At 46.2% G+C, this 14,740-nt stretch overlaps 1 long non-coding RNA gene across 1 annotated transcript; it reads right to left on the reverse strand.

Moving 5' to 3' along the window:
- Positions 1–9,658: 9,658 nt before the first annotated feature.
- Positions 9,659–13,022, reverse strand: LOC149853937 (uncharacterized). Its single transcript, XR_016438934.1, has 3 exons — positions 12,862–13,022; positions 11,054–11,181; positions 9,659–10,038 (listed from the first exon to the last, which is right to left on the reverse strand). It is a non-coding gene; the product is annotated as an uncharacterized LOC149853937 (long non-coding RNA).
- Between the last annotated feature and the right edge of the window lie 1,718 nt (positions 13,023–14,740).

The raw sequence follows: 14,740 nt of genomic DNA on the forward strand, positions 1-14,740 counted from the left end.
GGCAACCTTAACTAAAAAAGGAAGCAAAGGGACAGGCATCATAAAATAGAGAGGTGATGACCAGGCAGCCTAGTATACGGGGACGGGTATTTGATTCAACTACAAAACTGACCTCCTGATTCTTGGAGTGATTCATATGTGTCCCTTGGACTTTCTTAGGGGCAGACCTGGCACAGAAAAATATAACCCAGGTGAAACCAACTTCCTCTAATATAAAATGCTGAATTCACTTACTCCTACCAAGACTTCTTCAGTTTTTTTAGTCCTGAGATGATGTTGCCATGATGGTCCAGGAAATATGTGAGAAGAGTGAGAGAAGAATTCCTCTGGGTGATTTCTTTTCTTGGGGGTGATATCTAACCAATGGCGTGGTTGAGATAAAAATAGGCAAGCTTTTGGGTATCACAGCACCCTTTCTCAGGCCTCAGCGAAAGAAGCAGACACAGCAGAGCTAAGTAGCAGATAGCACAAAAAGTGATGTGGATAAAAACAGGCAGGGGAGATACAGTAGAAACCTGGTAATGGAAGAACAGGATTGTTCGGGAGGTCCCTTATCGCCTCTGAAGTGCACAGATTAGGGAGTATCAAGTAGATTGTAATGGACTATGAAGTCATTGTGTTAAATTCTTGCTGCTTAATGTCCAAGAGGCTAATTCATTTCTTTTCCCGTGCATATCTTATAAAATTGTTTGGTAGATTGCCTTTGAGCATAAGAACTGTGAGATCAGACAGGGCGTGATTTTTCTTTTTCTTTGTAAAGTGTTCTCCTACCTGTGTCCTGGTGTCTCTATCCTTTATCCTTTTTCTGTTGTTATTCACTCTGGCATGTAGTTTTTTGTCTGGTCTCACCCTGAGGGCACTGGATGAGGTATACCATGTTTTGGGATAAACATTTATATGATCCATGGACTCTAATGGTTCAGTTGTGGGGCATGTTTTCTGTAGCAGTACAGATGTGTTGACAGGTCTTGCATATATTGTTAAGGCAGGTCTGGATCCCATTAGGTGCCTGTTGATCAGTAGGGAGTTTACTTCTGATCATTAGCTGAGCAAGGTTAGAGGGTTAGGAATCTTTTTTTTCCCCCTCGAGATCTGGTCCTTTTTCAAGTATAAGCTGTAGTTTGATCCTTTTTGTTGGTTCCAGTATGGGATGGTAGATGACAATCAAGGATGTACGGTTAGTGGGGGCCTTTATTTCGTATTGTAGTAGGTTGCTGCGGGGTATTGGGGTGGCTCTTTCAAAGTTACAGTCTATTTCTCTGCTGGAGTATCCTTGCTGGGTAGAGGCAATTTTCATTTTGGCAAGATGGGTGTCACGCGTATTCTCCTCCAGAGCAGATGTGGTAGCTATGGATCACTATGGATCTAGAGCCAGGTTCTCAGAAGCCCATGGTTTTTCTGTATACAATGGTTTCCTGTAGATAGCAGTTTGTAGGATGCCCTCCCAGATATAGATTGTGATATCTAGAAAGTTGATGCTAGTGTAGGAGTAATCCAGAGAGAATCTGATGGATGGGCGGTAGTTGTTATTAAACCTGTGGTGAAAGTCCAGGTGTTCAGCCCAGATAATGAAAAAATAATCTATATAGCGTGAGTATAAGGCAGGATTGGTGGTGCAATTTTCCAGAAATTTCTCTTCTAGGTGGTTCATGAAGAAGTTGGCATACTGCGGAGAGCTGTCTTTATGACCATAGCTGTACCCATGGTTTGGAGGAAGTATCGGCTGTTGAACTGTGGGTGAGGATGAAATGGATAATTTGTGCAGTGTGTTGTGGTTGCAAATCTGAGTGTAGTCTGTTTTCCTGTAGATATTTCAGGCTTGCACTTGGAATGGGATATTAGCTAATGACATTCATGGTTGCAATGTGAGACCTTTGCGGGAAGCGGTGCATGTTTTGGATCTTGTTGAGAGTCTGTTGCGTCGTGCAAGAAACTTGCTAACTTCAGAGCCATTAGCCAGCTTCTCTGAGAGTGTGTGGAGGTTAGCTAAGGTCCTGGATAATTGCAAAGGGCAAATACAGAGCCCATCTTTAATAAAGGGAAGGAGGAGGATCCAGGGAATTGGAGACCAGTCAGCCTGACCTCAATACTTGGCAAGATGAGTCCAACTATTATTCTTCAGAAAGATTTCTAACACCTTTAAAAACTCTTTATATCTATTTTGTTCCTTTTTTCAGAGATCTTTGGCAAACAGAAGATATCATGTTATGCAATACAATCAACAGTCACTTGTAAAAAACACTTTTTACTCAGTCATGCTGAGAGCACTGGCTGTTGTGGCTTTTCAGTTATTTCAAAGTCTACTTTGAGGAATTTGCCTTTGGGTGAGCAACATGTCAGTGAGTAACACACGTGCTACCATAGACTTTTAGGCAGGAGTTGCTTAGAAGCAGCTCAAGACCTGACTTTGTACAGTTTTACAGTCATCTTCAAAGGTACGCTGCATGTAGAATCACTGTCAAGTTGACATTTAAATAACCAAGATGCTTTGGCAATGCTGAATTGTTAGGTGTGCAACAGACTTGCCTTTGCTTTTCACAGCTCTGCTGGAATAAGAGAGAGATATTCAGGGTATGGACAAATGTAGATTTCTATCATCTTCAAAAGGGCAAGGGGTGCTGCTCTGGAGGATGCAGCCGCTGTTATGCTGTAATAACCATTTGCAGGATCATGTAGCAATTCAAGCAACTCAGAGTTAGACTCACTTAGGACTGTGCAGACATACTCTCTCTCCCTCCCACCTTGTGAAGTCACCACTAATATGTTTGTCCATTGGGAGAAGTGTCACTGCTAACTCTAAGTGCTGCAGTCATTAGCTTCTGCTATATTCAGTGGAGCCACTTGGCCAGCCCAACTTTATGTGCCTAGTCTTGCAATCACTTTATAGATTAGGCATGAGGCCCCTCAGTTTTCACAGAAAGTGATGTTACTGACAGTCACTGCTGATGTGATTACATTCTGGGAAACCTTCATATGGGAGTGTTTTATCACAGAAGCTGCATCACTGAAATGACTTGCATTTCTTGTATGTACAGACATGAGTTATAGGGCAGAGATTTAGGAGAATCAAGCCCCTGAGCATCACCACTTGACTGGCGAAGGTTACTATAGTGTATCTAAATGAGCAATCACAGATGTCATGGAGGCACCCTGGGAAAGCTAAAGAATCAACCAAGCTCCTACATGTGCACTTACTCATTTAGGGTTAAAGTGGCTTAAGATAACTATAAGTGCAGAGCAGCACAAAGACATTTTGCAGCTGAATGAATGCATCTACATGGGGGTTTAACACATTTTAACGTGTGCACATTGACTCCATGCCCTTAATTGACTGCTTATTGACATGTTGTAAGAGTTCGTGATTTTACTGATCACTGTGCACTACATGGCACATTGCAGAATAAATAAAAGACGTTTAATATTTTAAAGTTTCAACATGGCAAGTGCTGGCTGTAATGCTGATGTCTTCCATCTTGTAAAGTCATTTATAACAGGTACCAGACACAGATATGAACTAGGTATATCTCAGACTCTTCAGAAAAGCCATATTTGTGAAAAAGCGGTTTGAAATCCCTTTGAGCTCAGTGCATTTTGAGGCACCGATTTTTATTTAGTTTAATAATATATTGAGTTCAAACCTGTTAAAATCACCTTCCCCTCTGGTTGATTTGATCGTATCTCTCCTGCTTTGAAGCCCTCCCTGTCTGCTATTGCATCAGATTTAAATTACTGGCCCTGACTTTCAGGCTCCATATAAATCCACCCAACCATTTATTTATCCCATGTTGGGATTCATGTGATCCCCTGCCCCCATTCTCTACCCACACTGCATCCTTTGTCCACAGTATCTGTTCACTCTGTGACTTCATTCATGTAGCCCTTCTGTATTACCCAGCCTGCCTAAACTCCTCTGCAAGGCCTCTTCCCTCTTCACTTAAATCCCTTTGAAAAACCCATTTGTGCCAAGCTGCCAATAATGGATGTTACTGATTTCTAAACAAAAAAATCCTTTTTCTCCTGGACCTCTGCTGATTTGTCTGTCCAGCCTTAGACTGGGAGTTTGAGGCAGGAACTGTTTCTCTTTGTAAATTCTGAAAGTATCCAGTAAATGCCGGGAGCTCCCAAAAACCAGTAAAATTGGAGAAAATATTTTGCATAGTCACACTTCTACTCAAGACCGTTGGTGGCAGTTTGCCCAACTGAAAACGTGACAATAATGGAGCAGTAACATGCCACTTAAAACGAAGATCTGACATTGATTCCATTGTTGATTTTTTTTTAAAGAAAACTTACATTGTTTAAAACACTCTCACTGAAGCTTGAACTTCTGGATAAGTTCCAAGTGAATCTTGTAATTGGTGTACATTATCAATTAAAAACAGATTGCCTTAAAAAAAAACGTAACTTGGGGAAAAGTCACAATGTTTCAAATATACAGACTGAATAATACCAGAAGCCTGTACCTAAGCGAGAGTTCGGAGGTCTCCTTAGAGGTATGCAATTATTTTACACTGATATAAATTTACCAATAAAATTATTAGCATTACATTTCATAACTGGAGAGAGGTAGTCATCCATATGAGTCAAAAGTCAGGTAGAAGGCAGGGTAGAGATGCACCTTATAGATACACTGAATCAGAGACACAAGCTTTTGCGAGGAAAAGCTCACTTGCTCAGATGATAAATGAATCTCAACTGCATTTCATTCCACCTATGTTGCTCCTTAGGCACTTACGTACTTTTAGGATCTGAGACTAGGGCTAAATTCACAAGGGGGTCTAGGCATTACCAAGTTGAACCTTGCCATCTCCTGGACTCCAAAGCATCAGGTGCCTAAGAACAAGTTTCACAGAAGCCAGCGCACTGTACAGGGAACTCCCAAAGCCAGCCAGTAGGAAAGTCAAAGGGTGATTAGGCACCTATCTCTCTTTGGGATTCTTAGCCAGGGATCGCCTCCTGGACTTAACCCTGATCAGATCTTTCTCAGGAAAACTGTGGAGTGGGAGATTGCTCCACTCTGTTAAGATCACTAAACACTCACCAGGGATGCAAATGTTTTTAAATATCTACTCTGTCTAGTCAGGGAGATTTGAACCCACAGTTCTCAAGCGTTAGAAGTGCCCTGACCACCACACAACAAAGTAAATCTCTCCCTACTGCTGTTCCTGTGAATATTTTATTTTGTGTATACAAAATAGGACAGCTTTAACTATAGGGACTGAGTTACTGGGTATGGAAAGGCTTAACAATTAAAATAATTTCAAAGACCCAGATGTACAAATGTTCAAGCCCTCTGAAACGTACTAAAAGTGGCGGAAACACTCCAAAATAGTGTTACCTTATTAAAGGGGGGTGCTGCTTTGGCACATTACGCTCTTGGTTATGTTTCCATAGGTGGGGGAGAGAATGGACAGCTACTCTGCTATCCCCATTGAGCCCTTCCTGTCTCTTGTGCAAGTAGCTGGCAGAGCTGGTGCCATGAACAGTCCTGTAAGGCAAGGCTTCCTGACCATCCAGGACCCAAATGATCTGGTTCAAGGGGAAGCTTTCTGATCCAACTACTCAGTGGCCTCCTGTCCGGATCAACTGGGTCAAGAGCTCTAGCCTGGTGATGAGTGACGGGAGGGCTTACTCCTGCCTGTGCTCCAAGCCATCTAGAGGAGAGCACGGGCCTGCTGCCGTCTTTGGGGGGTCTACCTGTCCTCAGCCACCCCTGCCTGCTTGAAAACTGGGACTGACTTGAAGCCAGAGATGAGGTTCATCCACTGTTTCTCCCTCTCAGGTCATCAGCCAGCTTGTCCTGTCTATATTCTGGCGCTGGTTCAACACCCTGCCCATGCCCCTGCACCTCCTGGCTAGCCCGTAGTACTAAGCTATCATTTTCTCTAGCCAGGATGGCAGCAGATCTCTACAGGTGTCCTGTGCCTCCCTTTGCTCAAGGGAAGGCAGGGCGTGGAGTGGTTTTCATCCACAGCCAGGTCCACACCTTCTGCCTCAGGCCTTGCAGCAGCAGCTTTAGTGTTTTATAGCCATTTGGCATGGTGCCTGGAGGGGCACACCTTCCTCTGCCACCTCCAAGGGCTCTGATATGACATGCAGCTCTTTTGCCTGAGAGATCTCCCTAAGTGAGACCTTGGAAGCTACTGGATTTCTAGCATGACCTCCTTGGGACTTGGAGGCTGGTCTACCCATCCAAATTTGCAGATGCAGTCACCCAGGGGACAGTCCTTCTAGATGAGCCCCTGTTGAAAAATCTGCAGCTGGTGTTACCGGTGATGGAAGTACCCTGGGAGCACTGGAAGACGGTTCTGGCCAACATCACTTGTATCTGAGACCTTCTGGACTTCTTCAGGCAAGACTGAGTAGAACCCCCTGTGCTGACCTAGCGTATGAAGCTGCCCATACCACATGCTCCCTGTCACATGCCTAGCTTGAGGGTGCCAGGCTACAGCTCTGCTACCACCTCTTCAAGAATTGATTTGAGGTCCTGGCTGCTCTTTTCCCCCATATCTTTTAGTTTATACATGCGTCATATATAGCCCCACTAAGTTCCAAGACATTCTGGTCAATCCCCTCTTGGCCACGTCCAGACTTTCCATCTAGCAGACCAGGAAGGTGGTGTGGTAGGGTGCTCTTCTGTTCCCCTGTCCTTCTGCATATTTGAGGCAGAGTTTCACTGGGTGGCACACTTTTGATTCCTTGGGTTATTTAAGACTATTTCTCCTGAGTGGCTCTTTGGTGAGACCGAGTCTCCATCCTTCCTTGTACAAAGGGAGATACTCCTCCCTTTTATTGTCGAAGCCAGTTCCTCAAACTCCACAATGCTTGTTGTGTGATTCCAAGATGCCAGTCAATGTTGGGTACTCAATTTTTCATCTACAGTTCATTCTAGATCAGGGCTGTCTAACTTCTGAGTGGCCAGGGACCACATGCTCCACAGCTGCGTGCCACATAGGCCACACATTACGGCATGGTGCAGGCAACCCGTTGCACTGCGTGCCCCCCACCCAGCTGCATCATGCCCGTGCTCCAATACTGTGTAGTGTCCCCAAGTCCTCTTAGTCCTCTGGCTGCAGGTTCCCTCAGCCACTCTATGCTCCACCAACTGTGCCCTGCTCCCAGTGGCTGGGCAAGACGCAGAAGCCGGAGGAGGCAGGGGAAGTCCAGAGACTTTAGCAGCAGCAGTTGGAGGAGGGGATTGGGGGGGTGGGGTCCACATGTGTCCCATGGGGTGCTAGTTGAACAGCTCTGATTAGAGGGTGTTTTATTCTACCAACTACCTCTTCTTGCAGTCATCAATCTAATACTGACGCTGGAAGAATAGGCAGACTCCAGTAAGTGAGCTGTGTTGTCAGTGCTTTCTCTTGGGGCTCCAAGAGCCACTATGATAACATTAGACCTAATTTTGCTGATCCTAAGAGAGGTCACAGCTAGACAAGTCAGACAGGAGGATCCATATAATAGCCTTAGTTCTACCAGCTTCAGCTAAACCCCAAACACCACCTGGAATATAAGACCTATTTTCCTACTGTCACTGCCTCCTTCCTGTCTCCGCCCCCTCCCCCTCCCACACACTTTACGTCTTATATTTCTTCTTTTTGTCTGGTATGATAAGAGTCTGGTTTAACCAAACAAGATAACTACATTTTGCAACAGTGCTGGGAAACTGTGACGAGATAGAAAGTTAAAGCAATTATCTTAAACAGGTCAGCATTAATACCAGTTTTGCTAGTTCTTGGAATGGCTGACGGAGATTGTTTATAAGGCCTATTTCCCCTGCTGTGAATTTGCAAGTAATTCAGCCAGAGAAACAGAAGCTGCCTTCTCTATACACATCTTTTTGTGTTTGTTTTCAAGGCAACAAGATTGGATTTCAACAAGCGCTCCATCTCAGCTAATTTCTTAATTTTTGCCCAACAAGAGCGATCGTTTCCTCTCCAATACAGTCTGAAAGACTGTCAAACAGGGCATTTTCCTGATACTGCAGTCACAAAAAGTAATTCTAAAGGCATTTTCCTCAAACTTAACTAACCACTGAGTTTCCCCTATAAGGACCAAGTATTTTCCACGCTTGTCTTTCCCATTGTTGCAACCTAGATGCAAACCAGAACTTTTGGGAGCTAGCCTACAAAACCAGGACAAACTGCTGGCAACCACAGTGTCTATGAACTTCACTTTTAGCCAGGGCACTATGAGTTTACATGTTGGTCTCAGCTGATTTCAAACCAGTAATACCCTACAAACACATGCTTTATAATCAAGGTCATAGTAGTGCAAAAAATTGTGCCGGCTAATTCATCTTTTTCTTGATGAGAAGAGAGACTGATACTGTTGCCAGCATCCTTGCACAGGACATGAGCCAGCAACTTTCAAAAGGTTTAAAACTAATTTCTAACCTAGATGATAAAATGCTGAGTGCTATGCAAGCCTATACAGGCTGCTGGTTTGCCCAAGAGAACTTGTTTGGTTTGATATGATACGCATCTGGTATTTCTAAAGCTGTTTATTCTCAGGAAGCCACTTCCCTAAAGAGTCCCAGAAATGTTAATATGTTTTCCTTCCCCCTAATCTGTGATTCTCTGAACCTGGAAAGAGACTTATTAGGTCTAATTCTTTGATAGTCTAATGAATGCACTGACTTTGGTGGAATTTGACCTGCTTGTAAGAACTGAGAATCTGGCCATTAGATTCCACATGCAGGTGGTGAACCCTTCTGCTCCTTCCGTTCAAAAGGGACCTGTGAATCCCAAGGTTTACTGGCTTTGGCCTGAATTTGACTCTCATGATAAGGTCAGCTGCAGCTCACTTCTTGGTGATTCTGGAACCAAATCTAATATTACACTGTTAGCATTTTAATTTCAAGGCATACTAACTGCTGAACAGCTGAAATAAAAATATTCAGCTTTTTAGTGCCCAAAGTGCAGGCAGTTTGGATCTGCCTTGGGCACAGGGAGCTGGCTTGGCTTTCTATAGGACACCTAAACCTGACCTTTCCAATGTTCTTTTTATTTGTCACCAGATAAATGAAACAGAGCTCACTGGAGTTAAGAAGATGCCTGAAAGGCAGGGTCTACCTGAAGCTCTGTTTTGTGTTACACAGCTAAGCTTGGTAAGGCTTTGGCTATTGCATTGGAAGAGGCCCTAGATCTCACCAAGCAACAATGGAAGCATTCACAAGAGAGAATTAAGCAGCAAAAGCTGCAGCTAAAATGGCAGCTGAAGTATTATGCTCCACATTGGGCACTGTCTGATTGAAATTGCTGCCAATAGGCCAGGAAAGGTGGGAACCACTACTTGTTGCAATGCTTATATTTATAGGTTGTGCTTTTGTTACCACCATCAAGTATAAATTTACATTTTCGCTGAAATAAAAGTTGAGAGTCTGATGTAATCACACAGCTCCAGGAACTAAAGGGCTTGATACTGGTCTTCTAGCCAGTCTGAGAATTATTCCAACATCACTTGTATTTATATATATGAACGGCAAATTGAGAATCATTTGAAGGAACTATAGATCAAAAGCACTGTGACCTCTTAGTGAGACAAACAATCTTTTAATTATTAGAACTGTCAGGGGTAGGGTTGGGGCTTTTTTTGAGAAGGGGGTTTGGCCAGTCTGAGATCTTCTGGGAAAGACGTGAGCAGTTATTTTTGGCTTCTTGGAGGAGCTGGACTCCATAAGTTTGTGAAAATGTAAAAATGGGTGGTCCACCTGAAGGAAAATAGGAAGAATGCACAGGGGAACAGAACAGCCACTTTGGCATAACTCCTATCCTCCAGAGTACTCTGTCCCCAATTACTCACCCTGCAAGGCACTGGCCCTTTGCACCACTCCATCTCCATGCTGGCCTCCCTTTATTCTCCTATCCCAGGGGACGCTCATTCTTGCACATCCCATCTCAGTCTCACATTTGTTTCCTCATCTCATTTTAGACCTTTGCAGTGTTTGTTTTTAGTTCTTTCTTCTCATAGCTTCTGCAGTAAGTCACCTGAATTTCTTTACCAGATATCCTGTAGACAAGGCTTTTTGGTACTGGACTGAAAACAAAAATATTCGCAATCATAAAGCAAGACTGAGCAAAGCTGTATTCAGCCTTGAGGTAGAGAGCCAGAGACCAGTCCTATTTTAGGACTATGAGAGCTGTTGCAGCAAAAAGGCAAATGGCTGGGCATTAAGACCTACTAACACATGTTACCAGGATGACTCTGCATCTCCCCATATTAAAAATGAAAGATGCCAGTGAGTAACCTACAGAAAAGTAGAGTTTAGAGTATTTTGCCTTACCGGGGCCTTAGACACTTGAGTTGCTAGTTCTCAGAAAGGGTGAATGGTGGGCCCACATTTTAGGTCATGCGATCTGGGAAGAGCTCTGCACTGAGGGCTTTCCCAGATGCAAATTGAAGGGGTTGAGAAAAAAAAAGGGGGCAGGCTGTGTTTTTATATAGGCACCTGATTTCTGACTGTGATTTATTTCTACTTCTATGCAAGGAAACAAGTCTCTACATTGTTCAAATAAACCCATTTCCAAATCACTGATTTCTACAAGCTCCCAAATCAGTTATTGCTCAGCAGATGGAATGACAGGACTTTTCCTCAGAGCTTACAGAGATTAAAAGGCCCTTCAGCTGACTGTCCTCTCTCAGGAGCGCTGGGTGACTAAGCCTTATTATTTCAAAGCTTCTTCTAAATCCAGATCAGGACATGCAGTCTCTTAGAATAAAAGATAATCCCTGTTGGGACAGAGTTATGAGACAAGCCCAGAACCTTATGCACCCAGCTGCACATGCAATTACTAACAGTAGTGCATGGTGCATGCACCATAAGCATAAGAAACTGCCACACCAGAGTTACATTACCTGATTTCTGGTGTACAGTGTTCAGAATTGCTTGTTGTATAGTGTGACTGAACCAGCTGCAATGTCTACATTTTTTACATGGCCTAAAGCCTGGTAGATCTGTTGGTGTTTGGCAGTGTCCTTGCATTTCTTGGAAGTCTCTTTCCTTTCTTGCTGTGGAAATTGGTAGCAAGTGTGGAGAAAACAGAATATGTACCTCTAGGATCCTTTGTACAATTCTCATCTGTGTTGAGCCTGTTCTTCTTTGAGCTAGTCCTGAATGCATACACCAGGGACATACAGAAGGATGCCTCCTGGTGAATGATGTTCACTGATGATGGAGTCCTGATCAAAGAAAGCAGAGAACATGTAGAGAAGGATCTGCGCAGATGGAGGCATCTTCTGGAAATGCATGGTCTGCACATCAGCAGGGAAAATGGTCTGCTGATGTACAAGTCATGCACATTTTCAGGTGACAGTACCAGGCATACTTCTGTGTCACTGAACAACATGGTACATACCACCAGTGTACATGTACCCCTGGGATCTACTGTGCAAGAAGATGGGGGAGAGAAATGAAAAAATCAGGAACAGAATATAAAGCATGAACAAAATGGAGGGAAATGGCTTGTAACAGGAAATGCTGATTTATCTGAAGGGAAAAATCTACAATTGCATCTGTATGGAGCAGAGTACTGGGTCATGAAGAAACGGCAGGTGTCCTGGGAGGCCAGAATGGTGAGGGTGGATTTGTGCAGTCCCTGAAAAAAGGCCCCACAACAGACAAAAATGAGAACTACCTCAACAGTAAGTGAGAGCAGACTGAGATTGTTTGGGCACATTGACTAAAGGTGAAAGTATAGGGGAACACGTGTGGAAAATTCAGGCTATGATAGCCTATATGCAGGAGAAAGACCCAAGAAGATATGGCATGAGTGAATTAAAAAAAAAAAAAAATTAAAAAAATTGAGAACATGCAGTGTTTCAGAAGAGATGGTAATGAACAGCAGCTTGTGGAAAATGAGGACTCAAAACACAGACCCCACCAAGGGGGGAGTACACTATGATGATTGCCAATAAAGCATGTTAAATAAATTAAGAGCTAGATAAATGACTCATCTCTAAAAACTAAAGTAGTAGTTGTCAATCACTGAATGCAAGTTTCTGCTCAGGGTTTTACAGGAATTAATATTAGTCTGGCAGTTTTCTACATGTTCACAAGTGATCCAGAAGTAAACAAAATGACTGCTGGTAACATCTGCAGGTTACACAAACCGGGGTGGAAAGGGAGCGATTTGGATTCCTTTAGAGTTTCGGCCTACTCAAACAAAGATGCGTTTTCATGCACAATTATACATCTCTGAACAAGGAGTTCAGGCTGGACTCAAAATGGGAGAAAGCAATCTGGAAAGTAGCAACTGAAAAAGAAAAGGACCGTGCCCCAGGCTCGAGTCAGGCTCTCCCCAGTCCTTGCCCATCTGATCGAGCAGAAAAATTCCTTCCCCGGCCCAAATGCCGCGATCAAAATGATGCTGCAGAGGGCGAGACCTTGTAGCCCAGAGGTCAGCAGCATTTTGCAGGGGAGGAGGGAAGGGGGATTAATGGAGTTGAGCTCCCAGTGCAAGCTGCTTCTGACATGCTGCCGGAGGCCGTCATCGCTCCTCTCACAAGGCCACTTTCCCCCCTGCCTCACTCCACAGCCCAGATAAAATGGCTCTATAGACCGCACATTACCATCTCCTCTCCCCCACGTACATCTTCACCCACGGCCTATCTTGCAGGCACCCCAGCCCAGCCTCTGGCTTCTTTCCTAGTCACTTCATCCAGGAAGAGCACACGCCAGCCGCAGCCTGGCAAAGGGCTTTTAAACCCAAAAGCTTGCTTTTTTCCAACAATGTAAGTCAGTCTAATAAAAGAGATCCAATTCACCCGAAGAACCTTGTCTGCCCATTTCCTTAGACTGACATGGCTACAACCTACACCCCTTTCTAGTGCACTCCTAGCAATGGAAGGAAAAAAACCCACCCCGTTTTATCTGGGACCAGTCTCCTCATGCTTCAGAAGAAGGGGAGAAGCTAATACTAGCTTCAGAAGAAAGCTCTGCAATCCCCAGCAGCATGCAGGAGGGGAAGCAGCTCCTCCCGGCCCCCAACAAAGGCAGAGGGGGCGCGAGGGGTGCTGCAGCCCCGGGAGGGTGCGAGGCAAAGGCTCCCCTCGCGCACGGGGCCAGCCGGGGGCCGCGAGGCGCCTCCAGCCGAACACGTGCGCTACGTGCGGCGCCTGCAGCTCCCCTGGGTCCTAGCGGCGAAGCGGCTCCCGCGCCTGCGCGCTGCAAGCCGGGCCTCCGAGCAGCTACCCCCAACCCACCGATGCCGGCCTGGAGACACAAAGGGGGGCGGGGGGGCGCGGACGTGGCGCCTCTTCATTGGCCGCGGTGCGGCCTCCCTCCGGCAGGGGGGCGGGGCCCGCGCCCCCCCCGGTGCGGGGCAGACAATGGGGCGGCCGCGCGGAGCGGGCCCCGCTGACGCGCCCCGGCCTCGGCCTATCGCCGCCCACACTGAGGCTCTTTAAAAAAACGAGCGCCGGCCCTGGGTTGTGTCAGCTGGAGGATCCCTCCGCGCATGTAAACACAGCTCATGGCGCGGGGGCGCCGTGGCCCAGCCCCGCGCACGTGCCTGGGGGGATCGCGGCCGGCTAGAAAGCCACCAAAAAAGGGAAACAAAGCACCGAGCAAAGCCGGGGAGGTCCAGCTAGACGGCTGTGGCGTCGGGGGAAGCATTTCTTCCCCGCCCCCGTGTCAGGCCCAGGCAGGGCCAGCATCAGAGAGACCCCTGGATGGGGCTGCAGGCCCTGAGGGGAGCTAGGGGCCATGGGGACCTGGACACGCTGGAAAAGGGTGGAAAAGTCATGAGAAGGGAGTGCCCAGTGGGTTTAGGGCAGGACCGCTGTGATCCCGCGGGTTATACCGCGCCCAAGGCTGGACACGGGCAATAGTGCGCTCCGGTTTGTGACGTGAAAAAAGTGGGCAGCACACGGCAAACCGAGGGAGGCGATTCTCCAGCTGTGTTCAACCCTCCCCTGGTCTTGTGTCCAGTGACAGGCCTCTGGAGAGGTGGCCGAATTAGAGAGGGCTCAGCTGGTGACAAAACCGGCATCCGGCATCTTTGCGCGCCTCGGCATCGATTTGCCTGCGCTCGGCCATTCGCAATGTCACCGGCAGCTCTCGTTGTCCCGGGTGATGGGAGCAGCACGGATGCCTGCACGGCTTCAATTGTTCCCGGCCGCGTGCTCTCTCCTTCAGCAAATGCTGCCGCATTGAGTTTCTCTCCGGTGTGGTGGCTCCATGAGGATGTCTATAACATAATCATGGCTTGTATAGATGCACAAGTATATAACAACAAGGGTCCCACTTGCAAGCCCCCGTTCTGTACCTGCCTGAAAAATGGATCGTTTTGGAGGAGCTGTTGGCGACGCGTAGGGGGCACCCCTGGGAATGCCAGCCACGGAACTGAAAGTGCCAGAGGAAGTACACTCTTGGTTTCATCACTGGTGATTCTGGGCTCTGCCATCGGCCTCTGGGGGGACCCACGTGGTCGGCGAGCTGGTGCCCCTCCAGGCTTGGGAGGCACCAGTCACCCATGGGTGGAGCTAAACTCTGTCCCCAGTCCAGTCGTGTTAAAAGCCCCTCCAAATGATGTCATAAAAGTCCGCGTTGGCCTTCACGGAGGTACGTGGTAGCCGTGTTGGTTTGAGACGGAAAGAAATGCACAAATCTAGAACTCTTTTTGTTGCAAAAAGGATACCTTGTATTAGACCAACTGAGAAATCGGCAAAAAATATATACATCTTTTTCCGCAAGCTGTTGGGCTCACATGCCCTTCATCAGGCTCAGGGAAAGTCCAAG

This window comes from Crocodylus siamensis, chromosome 13, assembly GCF_052110815.1.
Source record: "Crocodylus siamensis isolate JL-2025a chromosome 13, ASM5211081v1, whole genome shotgun sequence".
NCBI lineage: Eukaryota > Metazoa > Chordata > Crocodylia > Crocodylidae > Crocodylus > Crocodylus siamensis.